Consider the following 16,815-nt stretch of genomic DNA (forward strand, 5'->3'; position numbering starts at 1 on the left):
CCCAGAATGACCACCAACTGGGAACTCTTTGGTACAATTGCGGCAACATGGGAAGATGCCATTGTTGACAACATTGACTAGGAATACGATCAACTGGTTCAGCACCTCCATGAATGTGTGAGGAACGCCAAAAGAGAGATAGCCACAAAAAAACCGCCTATCTTCGAAAACTCTTGAGCTAATTCGCCAGCGTGGTTTGGCGCATGCCTCAGGCATCCGCACGCTAACGTCCGAGCTCGTAAAGCAGTGCAGAGATGCGATCAAGGAAGACCTCAAAGAGAGAAGAGCAGAAGTACTGGTAGATGCGGCAGAAGCCAGGAAACGTATTTGTAAGGCCCGCCTGTCCTTCACCAACTATAAGACCAAGATGACTGCCCTCTGACGTCCTGATGGATCCATCACATCCTCCAGAACGGCAATGGAGAAGATTATCCATGACTTCTATGAAGGGAGACATCCATGACATTGGCAACTATCACCCGATCTGCCTATTGTCTGTCATCTACAAGTTGTTCACTCGAGTCATCCTGAATAGGATTGGCAGAACACTAGATAAAGGACTACCATGAGAACAAGCAGGGTTCCGCAAAGGATTCAGCACCATCGACCATATCCACACAATAACGAAGCTCATTGAGGTTTCTCGGTAGTTCAGGATGCTGCTCTGTTTAACATTCATTGATTTAAAGAAGGCCTTTGATTCTGTTGAGATGGAAGCGGTCATTGAAGCCCTAGCCAATCAGGGCATTCAAGCCCAATACATCAGGATCCTCCGAGAGCTGTATTGCGGATTCACTACCAGGATCTCACCATTCTACAAAGAAGTGATCGTTGATGTCAAGAGAGGAGTGTGGCAGGGTGATACCATTTCACCGAAACTCTTCAGAGCCTCCCTTGAGAACATCATGCGACGACTGGAATGGGAAGGAATGGGAGTGAAGATAGATGGTCGGCAACTACACCACCTCCGCTTTGCTGATTACATTGTTTCAATAACACCAAACATCAGCCAAGCTGCACAAATGCTGGCCGACTTTGACTGTGAGTGTGGAAAGGTAGGACTACAGCTGAATCTTACGAAGACAATGTTTATGAGAAACAGCCTTGTTCCTGACGCCCCATTCGCTCTCAATGGAAGGACCATCTCTGATTGCAACAGCTATGTGTACCTAGGTCCAGAGGTCAACAGGACAAATGACCTGGCACCCGAGCTGCACAGGAGGAAGACAGAGGCGTGGAACACCTTCAAGAACGTCGAAGAAATAGCTAAGAGGACGAAGAACCTCTGGCTCCGGGCACATCTCTTTGATTCCACTGTTCTTCTGCATTAACATATGCCTCAGAGACCTGGGCCCTACACAAACAAGATGAGAACGCTATTCAGGTCACCCAAAGAAGAATAGAAAGAGCCATGCTTGGAATATCACGTTTCACTCAAATGAGAGAAAGAATCCACAGTTCTGACATCCTTCTAAGATCAAGAATCAGGGACGCTGTCTCATTTTCCAAGGTGTCAGATGGGCTGGTCACGTAATGAGATTTAAAGATGACTGCTGGACTAGAGCTGTTACCGACTGGATTCCATGGGATGTCAGAAGACCGCGTGGCCACCCACCTTCCAGATGGTCAGACTTCTTCATCAAGATCATGAACGATCGGTTTGAGGCCATTCATGTTCCTGGAGCGAACAGATGGCATTGGGCTACACTAGCACGCGACAGGGATAAATGGAGATGTTACTGGCGTATGCTCATGCAAATCGACGACTAACGGAAAGTTAAGTGATTAAGTGATTAAGTTCCAATTTTTTTATTTTTAATTTCTAAATTTTTATTACTGAGACACCATGAGGTACAGTTGTAGACTTACAAATTTTTGTTCTTGGGTTTCAATGATACAATGATCAAATACCCATCCCATCACCAGTGCCCATTTCCAACCACCAATGTGCCCCAGTCTCCCTCCCATCTCCCATTCCCTCATCCCAACCTGACTCTGTGGCAGGCCATTCCCCTTGGTTCTCTCTCTCCTCTTAGGTGTTGTGGTTTGCAAAAGAGGCATTGAGTGACAATCATGTTTGGTCTATATTCTATGTTCAGCATGCTCTCCAATACTGGGAGGATCCTCCCAACACCCGTTATTTGGTGCTCCATTCTCTATCTGAGCTGCCTTTTCTGCTAGCGTGTGTGGTTGGTCTCAAAGCTATGAAGAAAAATTCCTGACACTAACCTCGGCCACTCTTGGAGTTGGTCTACTATTTTGTTATTTTATGTTCTCCGGGTGAATGCAATCTTGCTCTGTCTGTCCCTCTCTTTCTGACTTGTTTCGCTTAACATGATACTCTCCATGTAGTACCACTTGTATGTAAATTTCATGACTTCATCTTTTCTAACCCCGACATGGTACTCCATTGTGGCAAGGTACCAATGATTCTTTAACCAGTCTTCTTTTCTGGGGCACTCAGGTTTTTCCCAGATTCTGGCTATGGTAAAGAGTGTGTGCAGCTCACTCTTATGGATGGGGACACAACTGGGGTTTTGCTTCTGACTGCTTTAATATGGGAATTTTTGAAATTTTGAAATTGCCCTGTCTGAAAGTTTTGTTGCTCAAGCAGTGAGGTTTCTGCCAGAATGCCTATTTCTTCAGAAATGTCTCAAATTTTTCATTTGAAATCTTATTTTTTTCTTTAAAATTTTTAACTTAAATGCATAATTACACAGATACACAGCTACAAAGTTGTGATTGAGTTTCCATCATAGTGTTCCAACACCCATTCCTTCATGACAATGTACATTTCCAACCACCAATGTCCACATTTTCCCTCTTGCCACCCACACCCAGCCAGCCTCTGTGCTCTATGGCAGACACTTTTCTTCTCTCTCTGACTCTGTCTGTCTGTCTGTCTCTCTCTGTCTCTGTGTCTGTCTGTCTCGCTGTCTGTCTCTTTCTCCTGCCCTCCCCCATTCTTTCCTTTTGCACATTATGGTTTGCAATACAGGTACTGAAAGGTTATCATGCTTATCCTTTTCCTCCTTTCAACACTCAGTTCTTTACGTGACCTTCATTTTAAATCCCAAGCCATTTTCAGATTGGTAAGAAACACTAAATCAATTTCTGAAAGAAGATGGCACCAAACCCATCCGAGAGACCCTGCCGCTGAGCTGCTCTTCCTGCCTAAAGACGTCTCTCTGGCTTCTTGAAAGAACAGCAAGGGGAGAGGCCAAGTCCTGGACCTAAGCAAACAGAAGAGGGGAACAATTATCTAAAAAAATACCAAAAGAGGCATTGAGTGGCAATCATGTTCGGTCTAGAGTCTAATTTCAGCATGCATCTCCCATCCTGGGAGGATCCTCCCAACACCCATTATTTGGTGGTCCCTTTTCTATCAAAAAATAATAAAAAAATAAAAAAAAATACAGAAACAATCTGTTTTGATTCACTTGAAATATGGAAATTCTGAATTTCCCGAGTAAGAGATTTTCCCTGGCTTCACTGAAAGGATTAAAAATTAAATTGCATAAAATAGCTTTGTAATGGCCCATCTTATGGTTATTCAATTAAAAAATAAATGAATAAAATATAAATAACTCATAAAGATTAAAACTGCCACACCAAATACATGCACCTTGATTTGATGCAGATAACTCACATTTGAAAATAAAGAGAGAAAGACTAAAACAAAGTGAAAAAAGCAATGACTCCTTAGGAGGTCATATATATAGTAATTAACGTGGGAGGAGGTAGTGCTGGAACATACGAAAAGGTATTTATGATTCAAGGATTCACACCCCGAGATCTTATTGCAAAATTATGAAAATATATTTCACAATACCCACAACCATGTATGGTGAGACTCTAAATTAGATACCAATTATTTATCCACACAGATTTATTCATATGCCTATCATATGTACTAGTGAGATCAACGGAAATAATTCTTAGCACTGACATTCTTGGACACTTAAGTAGTAATCAGGATTTTATGATTAAGTTGTTATGATTTCATCGGCAATGTTTGATTCCTTAACCAACCTTGAATGTTTTTAAAAGACCAAATACAGGAATATTAATTCATTTTTAATTTAATATAAAATATGCTGAATTTCCATGTTAAATAGAGATGGATATCTTTTTCAATAGTCTATTTGGGACACTGTCCTTGACTTGTCCTATTAGGAACTGAATATGGTACACTATAATCTCTAATTCCATCCCTAGTCCTCGCTATTCTACTTCTACTAATCAAAACAAACTTCACTTTAGATCTAGTTTTCCGGAATCTCAACTAAACTTATAGTAAAAAAATAAGTCTGATCAAATAATTCTGTATCCAGCAGCTGTTTAAGATGCTTACACAAGTGAAAAGAATATTGGGAAAGAAATGGACACTCTAAAGTGTCATTGAATTATGCAAAAAATACATGTTGTAATTGACCATATGAAAAAAAGAAAATTAAAGTAAATTCCTTGGTAAGTTCTGGTAGTCTTGGAACCATGTTGCCCATGGGGTAATCAGCTAGCAAAGTCTTCCTAATTTGGATGTTCCTTGTTCACATCCCTGATATCACTCTTTTCCTCTCAGATCCCATTCTCAGTAAATCATGTGCTCACCAGATCTTTTATTTCAAGCTTTGTTTTCAGAGGAACCCAAATGTCAAGTCCTTCCTTTTGCACTTATTGTCTCTTTTTCCATCATTTCAGACTTTTCTCTCAGCAATTTTTCCTCACTGAATACAACTTTCCTTCAAGGGAGTTGAAGTTTGTTAGTTTCGAGAGTTTACTGGGATCATTTTCCTCTAGTCATACATGAAAGGTAGCAAAACACTATTCAAGTTGCTCTGTTCCCAGCCAGTCAACTACCATTTCCTGGGAAAATTTGGTTGCAGTTTATTCTCAGTGTGTCAGAAACTGCATTCGTTTTCCTCCATTTCCACAAAAGTAGTTACTGGTACCAAGCAGACTTAATTAAATATATGTTCCTGTTAACCCACTTGCATTTGGGATCCATGTGAACACCTTTCACCTGGCTTTTATGAAAGGTGGTCATTCAGTTTGCTTTTCCGGTGGCATTCTGTTTCTCGTTATTCCTCTCCACAGCTAAGTAACGTGAAATTACAAACTTTCGTAAATGTTATGATTGAAAGCTCCAGAAGGAATGACAGCCCTTTCAGCTCTTTCGGTCTTATATGTAACCTGTTCTTTGGAACCTATCATGTTTTCATATGTTTGTTTTGCTTATCTTTTTCGAAAAACATTAACGTAATTAAAACACATCTACCAACTCTCCTATGATGATCACCAGCTGTCCAGTTCCCTACCCTTCACGGTTTCCTTGCCATCCATCCATCACCCCATTAACTCTCCTAGGACCATCTATTTCCACCACCAACTTCCAGGATCAAGGTTAAGCGGTACGAACCGCTTTGGGAGTGGTGACCTAGTGCGCATGTCTTAGTCCGGTACATCCCCCAACACAGCCCCAACGACACTTATAACGTTGGTTCTTGTGTGAGCTGCAGTTAAACGCGATGTGTAGAGAAGGCTACAGGCACCAGGGACCATGGAAGACCACAGTGCAGCCCCTCAAGGTAATATAATTTGAGCTCCCCCTGCTAGAAATGTCCAGATGCCATTGCCTGAAAGCAGGCTTGACCACAGCGGGGAGTTTACAAATGCAAAGACTTACAGAGGCAATGAACCTCATTGTTGATACTAGCTAGCAAAGGGTCACCGTGATAGCGACTCTGAATATTGTTGGGAATAAGGGAAATGGTGCAGGTAGGGGTGCTGAACAGAGGGCCAGAGGACTTGGTGACTTATCTTTGCATCTTCCAGGAGCTCATCTTCAGGCTTCATGCTGCAACTGTTCTCTTGGCTTGGTCCCTGTTAAGAGTCATCCTTGAATGACTCTGAGGGCGTTTACCACTCATCTGGAAGGTTCATTCCCCAGTATATGTGTTCACAACCCCCAGCCATCATTTATGATTAGACCACCCAAACCTTTTAGGATGTGTCTCAAATTTCATTATTTTCCAAAAGTGGCCCTGAGGCATAAACACATCCTCCATGAAAGAATTTTAACTTTATTTCGGGTCACCTTTGACTCATCTGCCTTCTTTAGCCTATTCCAATTTTTTTCTTTTAATCCTAATCCCCAGACTGTGTCATTTCTCCCATTTTTTTTTGGAGGACACCAGGGATGGGGCATACTTGACTGTGCTCTGGTCTTACTCCTGGCCCTGCGCTCAAGTTTCACATCTGGTGGGTCTCTGGGGACCCTAAAGGATTGCAAGAATTGAACTGGGTCCTTCTTGCTTGCAGAGCAAATGCCCTGTCAGCAATACTATTCCTCTGACTCTACCCCACTCTTCATCAGGCCCATGCAATTTCTTATGGGCTTTAGAACCCTGGACCAAGTTTATCTTTCTTAGAGTCTTGTGTATTCCCCCTTTGTCCTCTCTATAACTTCCTATTCTTTCCCATGCCATCCTTCAACCCCCGGCCTCTCCCCAAAACAACCACAGCACCTCAAACTTCATAACTTTTATTAACAACCAATTAACTATGATGCATCTCTTCAATTTGTTAAAAATATATTATAATAAATAAAATTTGTATGGCATTTCCGTGTTTGTCTAAGGTAACCATCTGGTAAATAAAGTGGTACCCACCATTCCAGCTATTGGTCACTGGTCACTTGACATGATGTTTCAAATTTGTTTACAAACACCTGCATGGGAACCCCAAGATTCTACCAGTTGTTGGTTGGTTTGATGAGAGAATGATGTCATAAAATAGGCAGTTGAAAGGTTGAGGCTAGCCAATCACGAGGTCAGATTTCCAAGAAGATTACCGGATTGGATAGAGAGAGAGGTAGAATGAAGCAGGCTAGGGAGATGGAATCCTACAGTAGAGTTATAACAGTTTCACATTCCTCAGACTCTTACGTTAGAAAAATACTCCCATTATACTCAAGAGCTTACATATTTCATTAATAAATCAAGAAAATCACTAAGTAATCATTTATATTGCACTGTTCACCAACATCATTAGCTCTTATTATTAGTATATTTTATATAACGTTAACAGCACAGTGGGTAGGGCATTTGCCTTGCAGGAGGCCAACCCAAAGTTTTATACATGCAAGCCAAGTGCTTTAGCCCTGAGCCATATACCCTGTCATCAGTAAGTTAGCTTTTAACTCCAGATCTTAAGTAAACAATCAGAAAAATAGACAAATATATATATAAATGTTCACATAAATATATACTTAGCAGTACAACATTACAATTAACAAAACTCAAAAATTTTATTTTCACTGAAATTTATTTTTTAAAAATTATACTTGTATATATACTAATATAAATACATAATTTAAAGACTCCAAAGAAATGTACCTTCATTTTACTTGTATGTTTCTTGTGGTTCTATTTCTTCTTAATATAGTTATCTCACGAACAACACAAATTTGAACTTCTATATGATTTTTTTTCAATAATTATTTTTTGAAACATTTTTGGACATTGGTATTGATGTGGAATAATTAAAGATGATAAGTATATCCTAGAATAATCAAAAATCTAAGAAAATTATGCCATGCATGTATAAAATATATGCAGATAATTAATTTGATTGGACCCCAGACTTAGTATAGGGGTTAAAGCACGTACCATGCACACAGTCAACCCAAATTAATGGCTGGCACCACCAGAAATGACCATTGAGCACAGAGTCCGAAGTCCCAAGCACCACACACTATGGCCCAAATAACCCACAAAGTAGAGATATAATTTGTCCCTTTTTAAACACAAAATACCAATGTATTATAAAGTCTATTATAAAATCCATTATAAAATTTTTAAATGTATCAAATTTACAGATTTACAGACCACATATAGCACCACTAGCAGACAATGTAAGTAAATACTATTAATAAACCATCTTGTTCGTCAATAGCAGACTCGCTATTAAATTTGGGGGTTTTCAAACGTTATATAGTAGTTAGCACCCTTAATCTCTATTTTACTCAAGAATCAGTTATATGTTTTCTTTTCTTTTCTTCCTTTTTTGTGGGGAGGGGAGTGCACCTAGATGTGCTCCGGGCTCACTTCTGATTTTCCATCCAGAATTATTTCTGGCAGGCTCAGGGTTCTGGGGATTTAACTCAGATTAGCTGCATACAATGTAAACACCCTCTACACACTGCACTAGCTCTTTTCCCCATATGTTTCTTTTTTTAATAACTTTTCAAAAAAAATTTTAATAGTTAAGCACCATAATGTACAGTTGTAGATTTACAAATCTTTGTGCTTGGGTTTCGGTCATACAATGATCAAATACCCATCCCTCCACCAGTACCCATTTTCCACCACCATGGATAATATCCCCCCAACACCCCCACCCTGCCTCTTTGGCAGGGCATTCCCTTTTGTTCTCTCTCTTCTTTTGGATGTTGTGGTCTGCAAAAGAGGCATTGAGTGGCAAACATGTTCAGTCCATAGTCTACTGTCAACATGCATCTCCCCTCCTGGGAGGATCCTCCAAACACCTTTCATTTGGTGCTCCTTTCTCTACCTGAACTGCCCTTTCCCCTAGAATACCTGGCTGGCCTCTAAGCTATGGAGTAATCCTCCTGGTGTTGATCTCAGCTATTCTTGGGTATTAATCTCATATTTTGTTACTTTATATCCCCCAGATGAATGCAATCTTTCTATGTCTATCCCTCTGTTTGTGACTCATTTTGCTTAGCATGATACTTTCCATATTGTACCACTTTTATGTAAATTTCATGACTTCATTTTTTCTAAGAGCTACATAGTACTCCATTGTGTAGATGTACCAAAGTTTCTTTAACCAGTCATCTCTTCTTGGGCACTCAGGTTTCTTCCAGTTTCTGGCAATTGTAAAGAGTGCTGCAATGAACAAATAAGTGCAGATGTCACTTCGACTACACATTTATACCTCTCTGGGATATATTCCCAGGAGTGGTGTCGCTGGGTCAAATTGGACCTCAATTTCTAATTTTTTGAGAAACGTCCATACTGTTTTCCAAAAGGGCTGAACTAGTCGGCATTCCCACCAACTGTGAAGGAGTGTCCCTATCTCGCCACATCCGCGCCAGCATCGGTTGCTTTTGTTCTTTTGAATGTGGTCCAGTCTTTGAGGTGTGAGATGGTATCTCATTGTGGTTTTGATCTGCATCTCCCTGATGATTAATGATGTAGAACATATTCTCTTGTGCTTTTTTGCCATTCGGATTTCTTCTTTGAGAAAGTTTCTGTTCATTTCATTGCCCCATTTTTTGATGGGGTTGGATGTTGTCTTCTTGTCGAGTTCAACCAGTATTTTGTATATCATTGATATGAACCCCTTGTCAGATGTGTACTCGGTGAATATCCTTTCCCATTCTGTAGACTGTCTTTGTATTTTGGTCACTGTTTCTTTGGAGGTCCAGAAGATTCTTAGTTTAAGAATATATATTTTTTGAGTACTATAGCCCTCTTTGCTATTGTTAGATATTTCTCTTTTTTTATTTTTACTTTATGTTCCAATCTTAATGGTACCACCATGTACTCAGTCAACCTAGCTATACCCTAAGGTCTCTTCCACTTTCTCCTTCACAAGTTTCTGCTTTCTGACAAAAGGGAGGACCTCGAATGCTGACATCAATCTAATACCCAGGGCCGCAGGAGATAGTGTAGTGCTTATGGAACTTGCCTCACATGCACTCAATTTGACTCCCAGCACCACCTGATTGCCAGAGTATCAAAGGCTGTATAGCATAGGAGGACCCCAACCACCATGACCACGTTTTCTGAGAATTGTCTTTGGGGCCCCCACACCTCCTGAGCATTGCTATAGAGACTCTTCCAGCAACTGAAAAATATGTAATGCCCCAGAAACATGTACTTGTCTTAAATAGGGACCCTTACTTGAGGTGAGTTTCACAAGGAAATATTGTATGAAAACATAAATCAAAGAAGCAGGGGAGAAAGGGTATATCATGTGAGAAGAGATCATATATTTGGTGAAATGTGTTAAGATTCAGATGCCCTAGTCTTCCCACCAGGGATATTCCTTCAAAAATGCCCCCATTATACTGGAAGGGTGCTAGAACATTACATGACTGAAACTCAATTATGAGCAACTTTGTAACTGTGTATCTCTTGGTGATTCTAATTTTTAAAGTAATTTTTAAATGCACACATCAAAGTTTCCTTTTTACCACTAAATGGGAAAGATACTCTCTAATACTTATCCTCACCAAAATCTCAACAAAGTGTGACACTTGCCAGGAAATGTCCTCCCTTGCATTTTTCTCATGATACTTATTAGTACTTCACTCTTCTGTTTCTTCCCTCTTCTCATGCCAAATCTTTAGTCTCCCTTGCATGCTCGTCAAACATTATAAACATTATCCATTCAAAACTGATGCTCTTTTCCACTTCCTCCTCTTGATTTCTTGTCCATGAACTGATTCTAAAACATAACATAGCTGCAATTACTTATTCATGTTATTGACAGTCAAGGATGTATCTTAGGGTATAGCATTCTTCAAGCTATTGGCACACAGGTGAGTAACATGTTTTTTCCTACAGAGAACACAAAAATAGATATGCTGGGTTTTAATGTTCTATCAGTGGTCTGAGGTACAAATGAAGCATATATATTTTTAATGTTTTATTCAATATCTGTGAGATAGACTATTACAAATCTATTCATAATTTGCTTCCAGTCATACAACGATCCAACATCCATCCCTCCACTATTGTACATTTCCCACCACCAATGTTCCTGGTTCCGTAAAAGCATCCCCCAACACCCTACCCACACCCCATGCCTGTCTCTATGGCAGGCTCTTTAATTGTTTCTCTCTGTCTCCTTATTATTTTGTGCATCATGGGTCTCGTGTTTGTTCATCATGTTTGTTCAAGGAATTTAGTGTTTTTATCAGGAAGCTAAGGCTGGAGTAGCTTTGAGGTATGGAAATGACTGCTGAGGCTTCCATAAGTACAGGGCAGTGGGGATGGGATTCCCATTGTGACCCAGAGAAAGCCTGGAGATTTCAGTCACAAAACCCGCATATCTGAATTTTCAGCTGTTATATTTCAGTGAGAGCCATCCTGAGAATTTGGAAACCAGACGAGGGCATGGTGGCGATTTTGGATTGTGGGAGCAAGTGGCTGCACTAGGTTCTGGTTGGGTGGGCACCCAACTAACCTGCCTCCCTCGATTTACCCTAGTGTGTTCATCCTTTTGCAGGTCCAAGGTTCACTGTGGCTTTTGATCTCTTTCAAGATTTGTTTATGGGTCTCTGAAACAAGACCAATCCATTAGCTTGTATAACTGAGCCAGGGGTGGTTTGTGAACATGGCTCCCACATATCTTTTGGGAGTTTAATTTCTCGGGAAACGTAGTACTGAGGTTTTGGGATCCAGCCAGAGGCACAGTGGCCATTTGAGGTTATCAGGAATCATGAAGACACCATCAGACTGTTGATGCACTCACCTGAGGGTACAGGTTGACTTCCTGGAGGCAATGCACCACCAGACTAACAAAGATTCATTGAATTAATGAGCGAATAATCAACATTTTCAAAATGTGTCACTTTATTGCATTTTAGAAAGGTAACTTCTAACAAGTAAATAATCTTCAGGGTATAATCAAGATCTACGATTTATTCTTAATGTATTTAATAAAAGCGACACATTTTGGAAATTTGTACAAAGAAATTATTTTATATTATCTGTCTTCATAATTTACTTGTAAATTACTAAGATATCACTGTTTATTCCACTGTTCTTAGCATAGAAATTTACAGACAAAAAGTGCTAAGTAAAAGTTCATTTTGGCACTTCTGTTCAAGGTGGTACTGGAAGTACTTGCAATAGAAATAAGGTAAGAAAAAGATATTAAGGATTTTTCATGTACGAAAGGTAGAAATAAGCTCTCACTATTCACAGCAGATATCATACTCTATTTAAAGAATACTAAAACCTCTACCAAAAAAGTTCCTAGAAACAATAGACTTTCATAGTAAAATTGCAGGCTATAAAACCAATACCCAAAAGTCTATGGCTTTTTTATATGCAAATAATGAGAGAGAAGAAAGTGACATGATAAAACAATTCCATTCACAATCGTGCCTCAGAAAAATCAAGAACCTTGGAATCTGCTAACCTAAGGAGGTAAAGGACCTATACAACAGGAAATAACAAAGGACACGAGGAAATGGAAACATATCTCCTGCTTATGGAATGGGAGAATTAACATTGTCAAAATGGCAATACTCCCCAAAGCATTGTACAAATTCAATGTGATCCCTATAAAGATACCCATAACATTCTTCATAGAAATTGATCAAGCACTCCTGAAATTCGAATGGAACAACAAACGCCCACGAATAGCTAAAGCAAATCTTGGGGAAAAAACGATGGGGCATCACCTTCCCCAACCTCAAACTCTACTATGAAGTGATAATAATGAGAACAGCATGGTACTGGAACAAAGGCAGAGCCGGAGACCATTGGAAAAGGATTGAATATACTGACACACACCCTCAAATATATAATCATCTAATCTTTGATAAGGGAGCAAGAAATGTGAAGTGGAGCAAGAGAGTCCTCTTCAACAAACGGTGCAGAAAAAAACTGGACAGCTACATGGAAAAAAAATGGCTCAGACCTCTACCTAAGTCCATGCACAAAAGTCAGATAAAAATGCGTCAAAGTCCTCAAAATCAGACCAGAATCCCTCATGTACATTGAATACAAGGTCGGCATATCCCTCCACGACATTGAAGTTAAAGGTATCTTCAAAGATAACACGCCACTTGCCAAGCAACTGGAAACAGAGATAAACAAAGGGGACTATTTTAAATTAAGCAGCTTCTGTACCTCAAAAGAAACAGTGACCAGAAACACAGACTCTGCCATGCAGGCATGATACTCGCAGAAGCCTACCAGGTTCTCTGGGAGTGAGAACTGAACAATAAGAGTTGTTATCTTATCAACAATATCCAGTCTCTGGATCTTGGCCATTGATGGGATGACATGGCTCCAGGGGCAGTTCGTGGTTGTAACATTTAGCTACTAGAAGATGGTGGATCTTGATGGAGGGGGTCCATTCTTGATCTGAGCAGCTTTGGAGATCTCATCCCCTGTTCCCATACACCTGGGTTCTGTTGGAGTATATGGAGCTTAGGTTTATCAAATTGCACCCATCACAGTGCTCCCGAGACACACCCATTACTTTGTCTGTCTGTAACCACTTCTATGCTCTCTTCCCCAACCAATTTGTAAGGTCTCCTCCTTCTTAGACACTGAAGCTATACTGTAAGTTAATACTGCCTTCCTCCGTCTCCTTGTGTGTTTTGAACAGTTTACCTTAATGCAATGTCCTTTTGTATTGGTACAGGAAGACAATTACTTAATATGCTTTGTAACTTAGGAATTGATTGGCTTTGAATATTATTCACTCCTGGGCATCTGCCTTCTCAACTTAAGCCTCAGTTGCCCTCACTTCCTAGTACCCCAAGGGCAGGGTCCCGACGTGGGACTGGATGGAACAAGGGCAAGCCGGTAAGTTATGTGCTACCCTGGCATCGCGATGGGCCAGGCCAAGGTGCCACGATTCTTAACTATAAGTTAAGAGATGGATCATAGGCAAATGATGTCATGATCCAAAAGTAACGACGACATTAGGGGCCCTGCTGCTAGGAATAGGAAAGATATCTGGCCTGAGCACTGCAGTCTGAGATTGAAATGGCCCTAGAAGAGCAATTCTATAAGCTCAATGCATTTCTTACTGTGTTCATACAAAATGATTAATATTATATATGCTTATATGTTGGTTGGACAAGGAGAGGAGAAACACCTCCTAGAAGCTGTTTTCCTGTGTGTCCTGACTAGCTTGGATGAGACTGTTTCTCCCCTTCAAACTGCCTTCAGTAAATGATTTCAGTATAATGAGACAGTTTGCCTTTTCTCTCAGAAACCTAGCTGGTCTTAGATCTGCAGATCTCAGGTGCTAGTCAGGACTGATCTTTGGGATATAGATTCCCAGCTCTAGCCAGGCTGTTCTTTGGGATGCAAATCAAGGTGCTTACAGCTTGTGAAAGTGCTTGTGAAAGGTTTCAGTTTGGCTTTGTATCTTCTTTCTAGAGGCCAGTATTACTGGCCTGCTGATGTAAGGAAACAATGTGGATGTAAAGAAACAACATATGGATTGCTGCCTCAATGTTCTTTCTGTAACTCCTTTTATGAATTCACTGTAATGCGCCTTTTAGAGGTTCTATGATCTATATAAGGGGAACTTCCGGGCTCCCAGTGCGCGCACGTGCTTGAGGATTCCTGAGGCCTCCATGTCATACATCTCTTCCATGTAATAACCTGCTGCTAGGAACAACCAGCCTGGCCCCCATTTCCTTCCATCTCCTGACCATCGCCATTGACCTTCGTGGAGTGGGGAAACGGCCAGACCACCGGCCTTTTATTTTTTGTGTTTTTACACAGGTTCTGCTTCCAATTCCTTCATGCATGAGGCTCCTTCAAGCTTGGGGAGAGTGGTCTTAAGCGTACCTATAGCTGGTAGCAGAGTTCATCAGCTACCGGGGCTCTAATCAGGAGGTGAGGGAAACTAACCCCGACCCTTCCAAGGTGCCCAGGTGAGGAAAGCCAGGTGCGGGGTCAGGACACTGTAATTTTAGACATATTTGGAATTAATTTTAGATCGAAAAGTACACATCATTCAAACTAATTATGTGCTTAGTAATAAATTACTATACACTTGTTCAATCACCTCAGAGACCCCACTCTGCTCAGAGAACTAGATTTTTAATTACAGGTCTGTTTTGCCTGTGTGTCATGACTGAGAATCACTATCAGTAGATATGAAACTCACTATACACAAAGATGCACACAGGCTACTTTGAGTCATCTGTGTTGCTACTATGTGTTGGCCATTAAACTTCACTGAGACCCTTTTTTCTGTCCTTTACAGGAGCCTCATGAGTCTCACCTTCCTTTCAAGTTGAACTTGTAATAAGGTGGAATGAAATCATCAATATGCTCCTCACCTCTTCATTCAGGAGAAAAATCCGACTTACATTCAAGGTGGTCAAATTGCAGACAACACCATCCACCTTTTCCTGGAGATGTACAAGGGACTGAGGTGAGAACAGCAAAAGGCTCTAGTTTAATGGTCTTAATGAAGGTTTCAGGGAAGGGCATTAAACAAGACTCATATACTATCTTCCAAAAGAATTATTTTGTAAAACTGATGCCTTGGGTATGGAAAAAGATAATATGGTAAAAACCATATTTTTCTTTCTGGGACATTAAAGTTCTAAATCTATCTATTCAAGCTGCTTTGAAATACATACCTTGCTTATGAATCACTGTCTGCCATAGGAGTGAGTAAGGACAACCCTCAAATTAATAAGTAGAGAAAAATATGGAAAAATTAACTCATACTATATTTGATGACATATATACTAAAATTGAAATGATACATAGATTAGCATTGTCCTTGCACAAAGATGACATGCAAACTTGTAAAGTGTTCCATATTGTTGTTGCAAGAAGAATTAACAGGGCTACTTTAAGCTAAGACAATCCGCACAAGTACAAAAATTCTACATAAAGATAGCACAAATCCCCATCACAACAATCTCTCTCAATGTCAATGGACTAAATGTGCCAATTCAGAGGCACAGAATGGGAAGATGAATTATAAAACTGAACCCAACATTCTGCTGCCTGAAGAAACACTTCTGAACAATCAAAGCAACCATGGGCTCAAATTCAAAGGCTGGAAAACAATTCTTCAAGAAAGAAAAGAACACCTCCACAAAGCTGGAGTGGCCATACTAGTATCAGACCACATGGACTTCAGGCTATAGGTTATAAGAGACAGTGAAGGTCATTTCTTCATGATCATGGGATCTGTACATCAGAAAAAACTCACCCTCCTCAATGTAGATTCTCCTCATGACAGACCAGCAAAATACTTAAAAACAACTTCTAATTGACTTAAAGAAAAACATTGATAGCAACACAATACTAGTTGGAGATTTCAACACTACTTTGTCACTTCTCAATAGATCAAACAGACTAAAGCTCAGCAAGGAAATATTTTCTTTAAGGGAAGTAATGAACAACTGTTGGCTTAGAGAAGAAATCAAAGAGGAAATAAAAAGTTTCCAGAAACAAATGAGAATGAGTACACGAGCTACCAGAACTTGTGGGACACAGCAAAAGCAGTGTTAATAGGAAAGAGTATAGCTCTGCCAGAATTCATCAGGAAGAAAGAGAGGATCTACATGAATTAATTAGAGCTCAAGATTTTGGAAAATGACCAACAAAAGTAGTCCAAACTAGGCTGGAGGGAGGAAATAATAAAACTTGTACCAGACGTCAATGAGCTAGAATCCCAAAATACAATCCAAAAGACCAATAAGAGCAAAAGCTGGTTCTTTGAGAAAATAAATAAGATCAATAAACCACGAGAAGCCTCTCAAATTAACAAAGAGAAAGAATTCTAATAAATCAAATCAGAAATGCAAATGGGCATATCCTAATAGAAACTACAGAAATCCATAGGATCATCAGAGATTATATTGAGAAACTTTGCAGCAGGAAATGAGAGAATCTTGAATAAATTAATAAATTTTTGGATTCCAATTGCCTCCCAACGTTGAACCAAGAAGATTTGGAATACTTGAACCTATCACTACCAAGGAAATTGAAATGATGGTCAAAAGTATCCCCCCCAAACAGAATCCCTGGCCCAGATGGATTCAATAGTGAAATATTT

At 40.0% G+C, this 16,815-nt stretch overlaps 1 pseudogene; it reads left to right on the plus strand.

The window, feature by feature from the left end:
• Positions 1–15,474: 15,474 nt before the first annotated feature.
• Positions 15,475–15,573, plus strand: LOC130036943 (uncharacterized; annotated as a pseudogene).
• The last annotated feature ends 1,242 nt before the right edge of the window (positions 15,574–16,815 follow it).

This window comes from Sorex fumeus, unplaced genomic scaffold (genome assembly GCF_029834395.1).
Source record: "Sorex fumeus unplaced genomic scaffold, SorFum_2.1 ptg000070l, whole genome shotgun sequence".
Taxonomy (NCBI): Eukaryota; Metazoa; Chordata; class Mammalia; order Eulipotyphla; family Soricidae; genus Sorex; species Sorex fumeus.